The sequence below is a fragment of the Panthera leo genome, chromosome A3, assembly GCF_018350215.1.
Source record: "Panthera leo isolate Ple1 chromosome A3, P.leo_Ple1_pat1.1, whole genome shotgun sequence".
Taxonomy (NCBI): domain Eukaryota; kingdom Metazoa; phylum Chordata; class Mammalia; order Carnivora; family Felidae; genus Panthera; species Panthera leo.
Genome location: NC_056681.1, coordinates 132,807,816 through 132,823,566, shown reverse-complemented (window position 1 = coordinate 132,823,566; position 15,751 = coordinate 132,807,816). Strand labels below are relative to the sequence as shown.

General features: G+C 52.7%; 1 long non-coding RNA gene across 1 annotated transcript; it reads left to right on the top strand.

Annotated features, from left to right (window-relative positions):
• The first annotated feature begins 225 nt into the window (after nt 1-225).
• On the top strand, nt 226-4,458 carry LOC122215169. Its single transcript, XR_006200278.1, has 4 exons — nt 226-431; nt 3,057-3,147; nt 3,909-3,995; nt 4,435-4,458. It is a non-coding gene; the product is annotated as an uncharacterized LOC122215169 (long non-coding RNA).
• The last annotated feature ends 11,293 nt before the right edge of the window (nt 4,459-15,751 follow it).

Here is a 15,751-nt window from a genome sequence, read left to right as displayed (position 1 = left end):
GTGGTGAGGTTATGGATGTTTTTTTTTTTTTTTTTTTTTAACGTTTATTTATTTTTGAGACAGAGAGAGAGAGAGACAGAGCATGAACAGGGGAGGAGCAGAGAGAGAGGGAGACACAGAATCCGAAACAGGCTCCAGGCTCTGAGCTGTCAGCACAGAGCCCGACGCGGGGCTCGAACTCACGGACCGTGAGATCATGACCTGAGCCGAAGTTGGCCGCTTAACCGACCAAGCCACCCAGGCGCCCCATTATGGGGTTCTTCCATATCTTTATTCTTGTACTTCACCTGCATGAACATGTGAAATATATATAAGAAGAAGAAGTTTGCGAATGCTCTCATTGGTGGAGTGGCCTCCCCCCGCCCCACTCCCGGCTCTGGTGTCTGCTTTGATCCTCACGGAAGCAGTGGAGAGGTCAGCTGATCTCAAAGGTGAGGCTGGGCTGTGCACTCAGGCTCAGGCTCCCTTACTCCCAAAGCCTTTGCTGTGTGCACTTACCGTGTGCTCCTGACTGGCTGGTGGGGAGCAACGTTGGGAATGGGACATTTGGGAATGGGACATTCTCTCTGGTTCCCTAGAGAATGGAGCTTCTAGATGCTTCTCTGCCAGGCATGGAATAAATGTGAATGAGGGGCCTTTGGCACTTCTCTGGCACCCCATTTAAACCAGGCTCATCAGAACCCATCGGACATGGTCCCATTGTAAGAGCTCGGCATGTCCTGAAACAGCCTACCCTCCCACAATTCAGAGCTACCCCCGAGGCCTCGGGAGCTGTATAGTCTGGTACGTGTGACCTTGTGGGGCCCTAGGTCCTCCGTGGGGCTGAGCTCTGGGTGAGAATTTTTGGCTTGCCCTGCCTGTGGGCCTCACCAGCTGGGAGGCCACCAGAGGACAAACCCACTTGTCTCCCTGAGTCCTACTTTCTCCAGTTTCTTTTTTTTTTTTTTAATGTTTATTTATTTTTGAGAGAGAGAGCACGTGAGCAGGGGAGGGGCAGACAGAGACAGGGACAAGATTGGAGGTGGGCCCCGTGCTGACAGTGGAGAGCCCGACATGGGGCTTGAACTCATGAACCATGAGCTCACGACCTGAGCCAAAGTTGGATGCCTCACCAACCGAGCCGCCCAGGTGCCCCAGTTTCTCCAGTTCCAAACGGGGGCCGTGTTTTCTACCTTGTGGAAGCCTTGAATGGCACCCAAGGAACTTTGGTTTATTCCAATGGAGGAAAACTCCACGGGTGATTTTGCCAAGCAGAATTCCAAGGGATTCATTCCACCCCCCAGGTTCACTGGAGCCTCAGCCACAGTGGGCAAAGCAGGGCTTGAAGGACTTCTGTGGACAGCATGCTCCCAGCCCAGAGGGGGGACAGAGGGGAGACACATGGCATCTGACTCTCCTCTGGCCCTGGACCTCAGGGCTCATCTCAGCCTCCCGTACATGAGCGGTTTCTTGACTTGGGAATCCAACTGTAGCCAGAGAAGAAGGGGTGAGGCCTGTACCCGCGTAGTTAGCAGAGGCCTCGCTGAGCCCTGCGGATTTGGGAGAGGGAAAATTCCCTCGAGAAGGTTTTGTTCCTGATATTTTTGGAGAATAGGAGCCTCTTCTGAAAGACAAGAGACTTCCTCACCAAACCCTCCGTGGGCTCCCAAGTGTTGTGTCTCTTACACGGTCGCACTGCCATGAGATTTCTATTATTATTATTATTTTTCTTGAGAGAAACAAAGGCAGTGTGAATGGGGGAGGAGCAGAGAGAGAGAGAGGAGAAAGAGAGAATCCCAAGCAGGTTCCACGCTGTCAGCGCAGAGCCCGACGTGGGGCTTGAGCTCATGAAACCTCGAGATCATGACCTGAGCCGAAACCAAAATGGGACACTTAACTGCCTGAGCCACCCAGGCGCCCCCATTTTTTAAATCAATGATACAGAAGATGGGCTTATTGCATTCTGTGGGTCTAACACCTTGAGGCTTGGGGAGGTAGATGACCGGCCCCTGGTCGCAGCTCGCTCGTGGTGGACCAGAGTTCCGGTCCTGCCTTCTAAGCCGGTGGCTTTTCCGCTGCCTGCGTGTGCCCATGATGGTATTTTTAAGCAAGGGCTTTAAGCCCCGGGTGAAAAGATGGCTTTTCTACCTCCTGGTTGTGTGAGCAGGAGTATTTCTTATTAATAATAAATGTAGGCTGTCTGGTGAAATTTGAGTCTCAGATAAACAACATAGAGGTTTTTTAGTACCAGCGTGTCCCAGGCAATGTCTGCTAACTCAGGGCTGAAATCCTGAAATGCTGATGTCAGCCTCATTCCGTGAACCGGCCGCTCTCCTTCTCAGGCAAGGTGCGCACATCCTGTCCCCTCTCTCCTGCATCAACCGTCCCTCTAGTGGGTTGTTCCCAGCAGCACGGACACGTGCTGTCCTTTCTTGGATCTGCACTTGAGAGCCCAGCCCGGCCCCTTCCCTGGACTCCAGGCTCATTTCCACGGTGTCCTTAACGGCCATGCTTGGGTATCTCCGAGGCAACTGAACCTAACCATCCAGAGCCACGCTGCTGATGTAATCCGTGCAGTTTCCTCCCCAGGAGTCCCCTTGGCCCCTCCACCCTCGCCCCCTGCCTCCCTTCCCTCCCAGGCGCTGGCGGCCCTCCCGTTCCCGGGCAGAGTCTCGCAAGCCTCTGTCTTGCGATGGCCTCGCCTCCCTGAACCCATCTTCTGCAGAAAGCTCAGGGCTGCTCTCTCCCCTCATTGGCTCACATGCTATCTCCGTGGGGAGGCTTTCCCGGCAACCTCGACGGCTGAATCTGCAGAGCCTAGGCCCAGCCGTTCCCCTTCTGGACGCAAGCTCGATGGGTGTGTGTTCACGCGTTCATCTGTGCGCCAAAAGACGCTCCAAGAATGTTATAGCAGCGGCATTCATGATTTACCTTTGAGTCACTCCAGCGCCTCGTTCTGAATCTTACCCAGGGTCCCACGGAGGGCCCAGGCCCTGCGAGGAGAAGGGCCCAGCCCTGCCTCCTGGCCTTTCCTCTCCGCTCCCTCCAGAGCCGAGTGTACTTTCTCATCCGTCCAGGAAGGCGTACGGCTAAGCCAAGGGCCAGGCTCTGAACCCGGCTCTGAAGCTTGAATCCCAGCTCCTTCTCTTACCTGCTGTGTGATCTTGGGTAAGCTGCTAACCGTCTCTGTGCTTGTTTCCTTATCTACAAAATGGGGATCGTGACCTCACTCCCCTCATGGGACTTTATGAGGATTAGCTGAGTTCACGCCTGGACATGTGTAGGACAGTGCCTGCTACAAGAAAGATGGAAGTCTTCCCCAAATCACAAAGGCTAAGATTAATCGAGTGCTTACCATGTGCTCAGTGCTTTACCGCTGTTACTTTCACCGCCCTCGAGGTAGCTAGAGATGTCTCTTTGTGGTACCATGGGGGAAACTGAGGCTTTCACCACCCTCGAGGTAGCTAGAGATGTCCCTTTGTGGTACCATGGGGGAAACTGAGGCATGGAGGGGGCAGGTGAGCTCTCTAAGGGCCCACAGTGGGTCCTCAGCAGGGTTTGCCTTCTGTTATTGGTCTCCTCTGTATATGGAGAGATCCTTAATGCCCAGTTTCCTCTTCAAGAAATGCAGCAAAGTCAGGGAAATCTGCTTAAATTACTTTTTGTGCAAGACCCCAGCATGGGAGACCCAGACTAAGTCCTCTAGAACTCACGGGGAAGAACAACTGGAATTCTTACTCAAACCTGTTCTGGAAGCCACAGAATACGTGGTCTACCAAGCCTCTCAGGCCTAGGTTTCCAGGAAAACTGAGCTGGGATTTCATGAGCTCAGATCTCTTGTTGGATCTGCTTAGTAGTGGGTGACTGGGTCTCATAGACTCACGTAAGTTGAAATCGGCACCCAGCCTTCCCCCTTTTCCACTTTGCAGATGGGACAAGCTGATGCCCAGAGAAGGAGGGTGATTTTCCCAAGACCACACAGCAAGACAGTGGAACTGAAGCCTCCTGACTCCCAGGTGGGCTGGCTCACCTGCTCCTGGAAGGCGTAGCCCTTGGAGGGCATTCAGTCTTGGAGTTCTCTATCTTGACTGTCCTTTGGAATCGCCCACGGGTACCCATGTGTGGGCGCCATCCTGGACCAGATAAATCAGAATTTCTGGGGGTAAAGCCTGGGCACTGATATTCTTTTAAAACTCCCTAAGTGACTCTAAAATGCATGAATGGTTGAGAACCACTGCTCCAGCCCAAGAGATGGGAGTGAACCTCAGAGATTGGAAATACCTGGGCCATCACGACACAGGTATTAAGACCAGAGTGGATCTCCCGCTGGCTCTTCAGATCCATTCAGTGCTCTTTCTAATCTGATATATGGCCACACCCCACCCCCAGCCCCCAGCCCCTTTGTTTTTTTTTTTTTAATTTTTTTTAAACGTTTTTTATTTATTTTTGAGACAGAGAGAAACAGAGCATGAACGGGGGAGGGGCAGAGAGAGAAGGAGACACAGAATCGGAAGCAGGCTCCAGGCTCTGAGCCATCAGCCCAGAGCCCGACGCGGGGCTCGAACTCACGGACCGTGAGATCGTGACCTGAGCTGAAGTCGGACGCCCAACCGACTGAGCCACCCAGGCGCCCCCCCACCCAGACCCTTTGAATAGAGCCCTATATCTGGTCCACATCAAAGTGGTGCCAAGCCTGGCAGGGAATACATCAGGCTCAGATACATCTGGAGTGGAATTCAGGAACACAAGGAGCATGCTCTGTCTCCTGCCTTTCTACAACTCTGTTCAGCTCATTCCTGGATAAGCTCAAACCATTGGCCATTTCGTCATTGGTCACCGTGTCCCCATCTTACCCCGGGCGGCTCTAGGTAAGTCTTCTGTGGGCCTCGTTCTTCCCGGCCCGGAATCCACTGACCCAGTTGGTTTCAGGTGCCCACAGCGGGGCTGGTGCAGTCTAAGACCCAGTCTGTGATTTGCGGCTGGTCAAGAGCCAGCTTTGGCTCCCAGAATCTGCCTCCTTATCTCTGCAAGAAGCTGGTATAGCCGGAAGGATCTTAGAAATCTGTGTTTCAAAAGGGAAACAGTTAAATTAGAGCTGAAACTCAGTGAGGCTTGTGTTAAAGCACAGCCTGTCATCTGAAGCCTGGGATTTCTTTTTCATTTTATTTTTTTTTAAATGTATTTATTTCCTTTTTATTTTTAGAGAGAGAGAGAGAGAGAGAGAGAGAGAGAGAGTACGAGCAGGGCAGAGGGGCAGAGGGAGGGAGAGAGAATCTCCAACAGGTTCCACGCCCAGCATAAAGCCCGATGCGGGGTTTCATCCCGTGACCCTGGGATCGTGACCTGAGTCGAAATCAAGAGTCGGGCACTCAACCGCCTGAGCCACCCAGGCGCCCCTCTTTTTCATTTTAAATGAGCGTGTTTATGCAGATTTGTCATGAAGGTTTAAAAATCTCGACTCGCTCTGGAGCCAAACTCCGCTTTCCTAATTGGAGAGGGAATAATTGTTAAAGCTCACGGCCGATGTTTTTCTCAAAATTGCATGTTTTACAAGAGCTGCTCTTGAAAACATATAATTCTGATGTTGTGAAACCGCTGCATCAATGCAGAGTTTTGAAAACATGGAAAAGTTCACTCCGGGAACCGAGGGGGTTGTCTGTCTGGGTTGTGACAGTCTGGGGTACTGTCTGGATACGATGGAGAAGGCGACACAGGCATCTGTGGGCTGGTTTCTCAAGGGTACGGGAAGGTTGGTAGGTTGGGGGCGGGACATAAAAGAGAAGAAAGGGAATCAGATCTGGAGCCTGGGCCACACTCGTGCTGGCTGGTGAGTGGCCTGAGGTCAATCTTTTAAGCTTGCTGGGCCTCAGTTTCCTTGATGGTAAGAGGAGAGGGTGGGGCCACACCCCTCCAAGTGACTCGGGTTGGACTTTCCTTCTCTGGGCCGCCCTTTTCCCAAACGGCAGGCAAAGGTATTGCAGTAGATGACCCAGGGAAACAGCGTGGTCCTAAAATTCCTTCCTTTCTGGAATGTTCTGGTTGTCCCTGGATGATTCCCGATCCACAAGAGGCATTGCTGGGCGCTCCCTTCCGTCGAGATGGTCTTCCCAGCAAAGTTCTATTTCCTCAGCTCTCTGCACGTGGTTTGAGTCTTTCCGGGAGAAATTAAGAAAGATTTAGGGAAATTTAATTTTCTCCTCTCAGGGTTAGTCAGAGCTTTACTATTATTATCTGTTCCAAACCAGCTGATCTATGGGGGAGAGCAGGGATGGGGTCACGATCGTCCTCTTTTGCCTTGAAAAGAGAGGAACCTTTGGGACTCCGTGGAGGGTCCGGAGTGTGCCAGAAACCTCTCTGCAACTCTGGACGCTGGTGAGTTCAGAGTCCAAGGCTGGCACAGTCATTCGGAAGGGCTGGGGAACGGCCAGGGCTGCTACAGAAGTTTCTAGCACACCGTCTCCCCCCCCCCCCCCGCCCCCCCGCCCCGGGACCCTAGGAAGTCTCCTCCAAGTCCAGGACAAGACAGCAACTCCCACTGTAGGCTTCATGGCTCTCGGTGACACCACTGCAGGGGACTTGTCGCTAAGAGAGTTTCGCACTGTTCGGTTTCTTTTGATTCTGGCTCCCAAGACGGTGTAGGCTTTCTCCTTGGCTTCCGGCACCCCTTCTGGTTCACACTGCATCCATTCTTGAACCTCAGCGTCAGTATTTCTCCAGGGAGCCCCGGGGCCCCACAAAACCCAGGCTCTTTTCTCTGGACCCCAACTCTCTATTTTGGATCCAGCTCAGCACTGACTAACCACCCCCTGGCCAACCCAGTTCTGGAGTGCCCCGGATCTGCTTATGGACACAGCTTGCGCGACAGTCTCTGCTCCTGGCTGACCTCGCCCCTGTAAACAGGCTGGTGGGTGGGGGACGGGCCAAATGGGTGACGGGGATGAGGGAGGGCACTTGTCGTGTTGGGCACCGGGGGTTCCATGTAAACGACGAATCGATCACTAAATTCGACTCCTGAAGGGGCGCCCGGATGGCACAGTCGGTTAAGCACCCGACTCTTGATCTCGGGCTCGGTTGTGATCTCACGGTTGGTGAGTTCAAGCCCCACATCGGGCCGTGTGCTGATGGCACGGAGCCTGCTTGGAATTCTGTCTCTCCTTCTCTGTGTCCCTCCCCTGCTTGTTCTCCCTCTCTCTCTCAAAATAAATAAATAAACTTAAAAAATAATTTTAAAAAATTCTACTCCTGAAAACAGTATCACACTCTACGTTAACCAACCAGAATGTAAACAAAACTTTGAAGAAAAAAAGTCATAAACAAGGCTGGCCCTTTGGTGTCACCTCCCTGCCCAGGGAATCAGTCTTAGCCAACAGTGCCTGTTCCCGATGTGTGCACAGGACTATTCTCTGCTATTGCAGACACGTCGCTCCCAGCAGCTCCTTAACTCAACCCCCTGCCTCTTCAAGGCGCAGCTTAGGGCCCTGGGTTCCGAGATCGGCTTCCGCTCTGCCTGAGCTGGCAACTGTTCTGACCCCTTTCTTGTTTGGAACTGGGTTCCAAACCTTCCGTTGGGTACTGGGATCTAGGTGTCTTCCTTATGTGAGTGTCCCTAAAGCTCCAGGCAGAAGTGCCCCTCCTGCTGCTCAGAGGTCCCCAGGGCCCTGGTTGCAACATGGTTTGTTTCAGAACAGCCTCCCGGATACACGTTCAGAAGAAGCTCTCGCGATTACCCCTCAGCCCCTGTTCATATTTTCTTGCCTGTGAGTCTTAGGAGCAGTGTCTTTGACTCAGACCCTCCGACTATAAAAAACATTTGTTTCTAAAGGTAAACAGAGTTGAATGTGTAGAACATATACAAATGCTGGATAAAATTGCAGGGCTAACCCGGCAGAAAAGTAGGAAAATCGTTGGAGGCTGAAAAGTCCAGAAAACACAAATCCAGAGAGAAAGGGGTACTGAGGCTGAGTTTGCCTGGGCCCACCCCTGCGGGTCTAGAGTGTTGGCTGTAACTGGGCCTATAGGTGGGTACTGGTAACAAATCCCAAGACCCACTCAAGGTGCAAGGTCAAAGGAGAGGCCCATCCCAGCGTAAAGCCAGATGATCCCCCCCTCCCCAAGCAAGAAGTTTAGGATTCCTGCCTGTCTAGGGGCGCCTGGGGGGCTCAGTCAGCTAAGCGTCCCACTTCAGCTCAGGTCATGATCTCCCGGTCCGTGAGTTCGAGCCCCGCATCGGGCTCTGTGCTGACAGCTCGGAGCCTGGAGCCTGCTTCGGATTCTGTGTCTCCCTCTCTCTCTGCCCCTCCCCTGCTCACACCGTCTCTCTCTCTTTCTCAAAAAATAAATAAACATTAAAAAAAAAAAAAAAAAAGGATTCCTGCCTGTCTATGCCTGGACTCTGGGTCCAGGGTAAAAAGAACAAGTCTCTGCTGAAAATTTCTAGCTCTGAGCCCCAGAGCTCAGTTGGGTTTAGGGCCAGAATTCTACCCCTTGTAGTCAGCTTTTGGCTTTAGTCTTTTCAGACCTCTCAGGTCGCGTGAATTGGACGTCTGGCTGGCCGAAGCAAACACAAATCCCATCTAAGGAGGCAATGCTATTTCACTTCACCGACGAGGAGGCTTAGCAGTGAATACTCGCCCAAGCTCATCTGGCTGAGAAAGAGGGGAGTCTGTTTTCAGGAAGGATACCATGAGGCCTCCTGCACATGGCCAGCGAGTGTGAAATTGTCCAGGAACTCTAGGGGGAAAGGGACACGACTGTGGGTGTCCAGCCTGGGGCTAGGGAGAATAGCATGGTTTTCATCCCAGATCTGGTGTTCGTACAGATACAGGCAGGATGCTTAGACCTCACGGGACGGCTGTGGGGATCCAAGGGGACCGAACACTTGGCCTTGAGGTTGAAGGGGCAAGTCGGCCTCAGAGTGGCCATGCGGAGGCCCTCAAGGGGCCTCGCTGGGCTCTGCTGTCTACAGAACGCTTGTAGGTTCCGGAAGTCGAGGGGAAGGAATCGCTCGGAGCAGTCCCCTTCCTGGAGAGACCTCTGCCTCCCCACGAAGCCCTGTTCTGCGGGTGCAGAGCAGTGCCCGGCCACTCTCCACTCGAGGAGCTCATTTGATAATTGATGTCATTCCCACCTGCACACACAAGCACGCGTGCACACGCTCCCTCAGTCTGATAAGTAGCGGACGCGGCTGCTGCTGGTTGAACACCTATGGCCCAAGCAGCACCTGCTAGCAACATCAGGAGGCTTTCAGCTAAAAAAAAAAAACAAAACCAAAAACCAGAAAGGGTTCAAAATAGCTTAATAACAACTACCACTTAAATGGCACTTAGAGGGGCACCTGGATGGCTCAGTTGATTAAGCGTCTGACTCCTGATTTTGGCTCAGGTCATGATCTCACAGTTCACGGGATCGAGCCCCGCATGGGGCTCTGCACTGACAGTATGGAGCCTGCTTGGGATTCTCTCTCTCCCTCTCTCTCTCTGCCCCTCCCCCACTCGCGTGCACAGGCTCTTTCTCTCTCTCTCAAAATAAATAAACATTAAAAAATGCATAAATCAGTGGCACTTACAATGTTTCAGACACTGTTTGAAATACTTTCCACGCACCAACCCTTTTAATCCTAGCAATAATCTCCATAAAATGGCGATGGGTGTCCTCTCCAGGCCCATTTTACAGATGAGGAGATCAAGAGAGGTGTGGTGAACATGCCAAAAGGCCTAAGTGGCAGAGCCTGGGTTTGCCGGTCTAGATCCGGAGGCTTTGCTCTTGACTGCGCTGGAAATACCCATTTAACCAGAGATTAGGATTCTCTCACTTAACAAGGTGTCCCAAGGTAGGGACACGCCAAGGGCAATTACTTCAATAGCTCAACTTCATCACCGAGGATTAGGCTTCTTTTCATCTTTATGCTCTGTCGGTCCTTAGCCCCTTGGCTTTTGCGTTCAGTATTATCCCTTATGTTTACAACATGGCTGCAGCAGCTCAAGTATCACACCGTCACCCAACAGCACCCAAAGGCCAGTAAAAGAAAAAGTCCCTTCCTTATGGTTCTTTTTGAGATGAGGGAAACTTTCCCCAAACGCCCCCCACCCCCAGAGACTTCTCCTTGTGTCCCCTTAGCCAGAATAAAGTTATACACTTGCTCATAAACTAAGAAGAAAGAGGTCACCCATTCACCTGGCTGAGACCAATCAAGACCCACCCCTGGGGGCCTGGAAGGGGGTGGGGGCTGCTTCTCCTGAAGCATAAGCCTGCCTGGGAACCTGAGCAAAACTGGCTTCTGGTTTGTGGGCTGGGAGGGGCAGCTGGAAAGGGTGTGGGCCGGCCACACCCGCACGATCTCTAGTTCTCACCTTGTAACCTTACGGGATAGAGGCTGTTACCGCTCCATAAATAAGAAAACTAAGACTCGGGGAGAACCCAGTGGCTTGGCCAAGGTCAGCCGCTGGTGACTGATAGGTCCTGTACCCTGGGCACACCCTCCTGCAAGCCTGGAAATGAAAGCCTCTCTTTTCCCACCTTAGGCTGATTGCGTTGGAAAGATTCATGGTCCTATCAGGTGGCTCTCACTGTCCCTTTTGGGTGACTGCATCCCTGACAACGGTTTATGGGCTGGAGAAATTCTCACATAGTGGCTCCTGTCCCTGCAAGGCAAGGGAAGGCCCCCAGGAAGAGCGGTGGTGGGTGGGGGGAGGGGAGGGGAAGGGCAGGGGCCAGGCAGCTCTCTGGCTTTGGTGCTGCTATCAGTGAAGGCAGCGCCTCCTGGCAGGGTTTTCTCTCGTTTGTGTTGATCAGAGGTACTTCGGCACTAGGGTCCTGGGTCCCCATCCAGAATCCCTTTGCAGAGAGGTGGGACGCACGGCCTGGGCTCTTCCTGCGTCTGTTCTACCGTCATTAGGAATGCCAGCACCTTTGACTTTCTGAGCCCCCAGAAGGAATCAGCTCCCTCATTGAGCCGGATGCCCCTTCCTCCCGAGAGCGGTGGCCTGTTCTCCCACCAGGGTCAGGGAGGGGGTGACCTACTCCCTCTCCCTTCCCGGTGCTCAGAGCCGTGAACTTGCCGTTGGCAGGCCACGCGGATACCATCTGGGACCGCTCCCGAGGCGCGGTGTACGGGAAGCCGAGGCAGCCCCGGGGGGCAGCTGTGGGGTCAGGCACCATTGAGAAGGTCCTGGGACCCGCTGCCCAGGCACAAACGTGGTGGGGGGTCAGAAGCAACATGCTTCCTTCCTGGAAACAGGCGAGGACACAGACCTTGATTTTCCTCTTCCCTCTACTTGTGTATTTTTCACTCTTGGTCATCCATCCATCCATCCATCCGTCCCTTCATCCGGTCGTTAAAGCGTACGGAGCCCCCCTGTGGGGCAGGCACAAGAATACAGTAGCAATTCACGTGTGGTCTACCCCAGGACGCCCCCAAACCAATGAGTGTTTGAGGTTCTAACTCGCCCATGGGCATTTATTTGTGTTTGAGCTGGGGTCTCTGCAAAATGAATACACAAACGCGAGCGATGTCTTGGTGGTTTCTCTGGCATCACGTCAAAGGTTAGCGGGGGCAGCACTTTCAAGAAGGGATTCTGCTTTGCCAGCATTTCTTAAATCTCTCCAGGCTCAGTCCGTTCACCCCTGTACCTGTGGGCCTTGTTCACCTGCTTCTGAGCTCTGGACCTCAGGAGAGGTTAGTGGTCCTGGCCCTGACAGGGACCTCTGGGAAATCACCAGTGAGCATCTCTAGAGGTCGGCAGGGCCACCTGCCCAGATGACTCAGGGATCAGGGGCACGGCAGCGGGGGGCCAGTCCTGCTGGCTGTGGCCTTCCTTTCCAGATGGGCAGGCTGAGTGGGCGTATCCACAGGGGCCTGAGTTAGATGGGGGCGGCATGGGAACCTTAAATGTTCTATGGGATGAGCTGCCTCAAGGAGAGACGCTCCAGCGCTGGGAGAGGAACCGAAGCTGGTCTGGACCGGCTCAGGGCCCCTGCCGGACTTCCGCACCGAGATGCTTGACTTCTGGTCTGGTGGCGCCTGACCGTGGGTGACGTGTTTGTCACCACGCTCTCAGCCCTCCTGAGGGGCTGGCTTGATTTCCAAGCCTTTCTCTGTACTTAGGATTATTTTAAACGCATCTGTAGAAGCTATTGTGTTTAATAAAATGTATCCTTTTAGAGGCATTGCTAAATTTATAATGACTTTTCATCCTCGACCATGGTCTCAGTTGAAGGATCCTAAACGCAAAACTACCATCACGCAGGGCTTTGTTGTAAAAGTGTTACCAAAGGTTGTGCAAGAGCATACTCAAAATGTCGCGAGCCTGTCCTACTGGAGGGTGACGCCCTTGGTGACGCCCTGGCAGGAGGCCACGCGGGCTGGGAGCCCCCTCCTCCAAAGCAGCCTGCAGGCTGTCGCTCTGGCAGTTGGAAAGCCTGAAGTCACCCTGCATCAGACTCCGCCTCCTGTCACCATACCTGACGGTCCCACCCTCCTCCCTGCTGTGATCTTTGGGATCGCTCCCTCGGCCCCACCAGGGACCCAGCTACCAAGTAAAACCACTGGCTGGTGTCTACCCCGAACTTCTACTCACCTATGAGTTTCCTGTCTTTACTTCGAAGCAGGAGAAGAAAGGATCCGAGATGGAGATACAGACAACCACCTGAATCCAGAAACCCCGCCCCCTCCAACCTCCCCACCCTCTTTCTGTGCCCTCCTACCTGGGGGAAGCAGAGGGTGCAGTAGAAAGAGTAGATCTTAGATTCACCAGACCCCGGGTTTCACTTGCTTTCCTGCCTGTCACTAGCTTTGAGACTTTGGGCAAATTCCTTTACCTCTCACCTTGTTTCATCTGAAAATGAGATTGATAATTCCAGCTCACTGGGCTTTTATCAGGATTAGGTGCATGGTACTTAGTGGGTGCTTCGTAAATATTAGATAAACCCGGATCATGTTAAAAGTTTATAATATTTGCCTTTGGGAGAACGCACACTAAGACGTGCATTAGCCAATGTGAATTCATATTTTCCCTGGCCAGAGCATGGAAGGAAGTGATCACAGTTACCGTTACTGCAGCAAATTGTTTTCGCCTGGAGGTCCCAGCATCCTTCAAGGACAGCCATCCTCAGTGACTTTCCAGAAGTCCTTGTAGATGTCTGCGTGTGCCTGGACGTGCTGGGGTGCAGACATGGATGGTGCCTGGGCTCTCCTGGGTGCTCTGGGCTCCTGGCAGTGAGGTAGTGATAAATCAGAAACTGGCATATTCTCTACTGACCTACACCAAGTACCCCAAAACATAGGAACTTAAAACAACAAATATGTTTTCTCCCCCACAGTTTCTGTTAGACATAAGCCCATTGACCCAATCACAGGAGGCTCACGGAGACTCGGAGCACGGTGAATCAAGGCTTTAATCAATGTTCTTGCAAGAGCGAGTGTCTGATGGACAGGCACACTTGGGGCAGTTACAGCAGACACTTTATCTCCTAGCATGCAAGTCCCTCCCCTGGTACCTCATTGGCTGAGCGCTGCAGAGGTAAGTCCCTCCCCTGGTTCCTCATTGGCTGAGTGCTGCAGAGGTTACGGCCTTACCCGGACATCGCCTATGCCCATGTAAGGCAAAATAAGTGGTCTGATTGGAACAAACGTACATTCCCTGAGGCGATGCCCAGACTTTCAGTCCCTCCTCCCTTTGTTCTTTGGCACACGCTCATTGCAAATGCCAGGAAACAGAGAGGGGAAAAACCAGCAAGTGAAGTGTCTAAAGGTTTGGGAGTCCACTGCGGGGGCAAGGGTTAGTCGGTATTTCCAATAGGTTGTAAACCTATTGTTAACTAGACAGCACAGCTTTTATTTAGTATTTCTGAAAATGAATCATCTCCTTTACTTCTCACAGTTTTCTGAGGGTCAAGAGTCCAGGAGAGGCTTAGCGGGATGGCCCTGGCTCAGGGTCTCGAGGCGACAGGCAAGCTGGCGACAGGCCAGATCTGCACCCTCAAAACCTCGAAAGGGCTGGAGGAGGAGTCACTGCCAAGAGAGCTCACTCGCATGGCTATTGGCTGGAGTCCTCAGTTCCTCACTGGCTGTTGGTGGAGGGTCTCCGGGTTACCCTTGGGCACCTGCGGACTCCACCTGGTCTCTCCAGGGCAATAGACCCCCTCAGAATGAGTAACCTGAGAGACAGAGACAGACAGAGGGACAACGGAGACAGAGCGCTACAAAAATGGAAGCTTCAGTGTCTTTTATAATGTTACACCTAACTTCAGAACTGGTAGATCATCCCTTCTGCTGTACTCACTGAATCCGGTCCACTCTCAAGGAGAGGACAGTTACATGAGGAGCAAAGTCAATGGGGGCCATCTTGGGGTCTGGGTCCTATGGCTGCTAAGCATGAAAGAGGACTGTGGCCGCCTCCATTTTGACCTCAGGCTTGCCAGTTGGGTTCTTCTTTCCAGCTTGGCTCTTGTCTCAGGCCGAAGGCTCTGAGGGCAGAGCATTCCTTGATGGGAACAAAAACTGCCGCTCAAACAACAGGGACTTTCCTGAGCCAGCAGGCCCCCAACTGTGATGGATTCCAAGACAATGATCCGTGTAACCTATACGGCCTGCCTGCACGTACCCACCCCCCTTTGCCCCCACGTTTTCCTTATATAAACCTGAAAGTGTTTTTGGCATTTTGGTCTTTGAGACCAAGTCTGCCGTCTTCCTGGCCTCACTGAGGTGTGCAAGGTATCCTTGCACCACTTGTACAACGGCACGTTGACTAGAAGCATAGAAACAAGTTGAGGGACTGGGCGGCCTCCTCCTCCTCCTTCTTCTTCTTCTTCTTCTTCTTCTTCTTCTTCTTCTTCTTCAAAAGCATTTATTTATTTTGAGAGAGAGAGGGAGCGCCAGTGAGGAAGGGGCAGAGAGAGAGGGAGAGAGAGAATCCCAAGCAGGCTCTGCATTGTCAGTGCAGAGCCTTACACAGGGCTTGAACTCACAAACCGTGAGATCGTGTCTTGAGCGCTGAAGTCAAGAGTCGGACGCTTAACCAACTGAGCCACCCAGAGGCCCCGGGGGCTGGGCATTCTTAAGTGACACTTCTCTCAGCCTGCGACAGCCTGGGGAATCGTCCGCCACTCTGGCCATTTGTCTATCCAAGGCCGTGGGGGAGCCATATGCTCCTGGACTGACGAGCCTTTCCCTTAGGGGGTGCCAAATAAATCCCGGCAGCTATCCCTCGGTGCGTTTATGGACTCATAGACCCGGAAGTTGAGCCAATTACCCAAAGGACCCATCCTCGTGCCTACTCCCCCCTGCCCCGCCCCGTCCCCACCCAGCCCAAGGATTCCAGAAGGCAGAGCATTCATTGTGTGACCCATGGGGCAGACCTCCCGTCCTGCCACCAGGACCAGGCTAAATAATTCGAGGGCCCAGCAAATTCTTGTTTTTAAGAATTCTTGTCTTCACCAGATGCTGCCGGTGGGTCAAAGTGTCTGCAGGGACACCCCTAACTCCCATCCCCCGCACTCACTGCTGCACGGGCCACAGGGTCGGGCTACTTCACGTCGTAGGGTCTCAAACTCTTATGAAGCCCCTTGTCAATTCTTATTTAGCTTTAAATATAGCCTCTCACTCTGCAAATCAGACAAAAATCCCCATTTCAGACATAAATCCCAGCATCAGGCTTAAGGACAATGTAATTTCCTACCTGATTTAAATTCTCTCTTCCTTTGAGCTCTTTTCCAGGAGATTCCTGGGACTTTTTTATGGTGGGTGTGTGTGTGTGTGCACGCGTGTGCACAGATG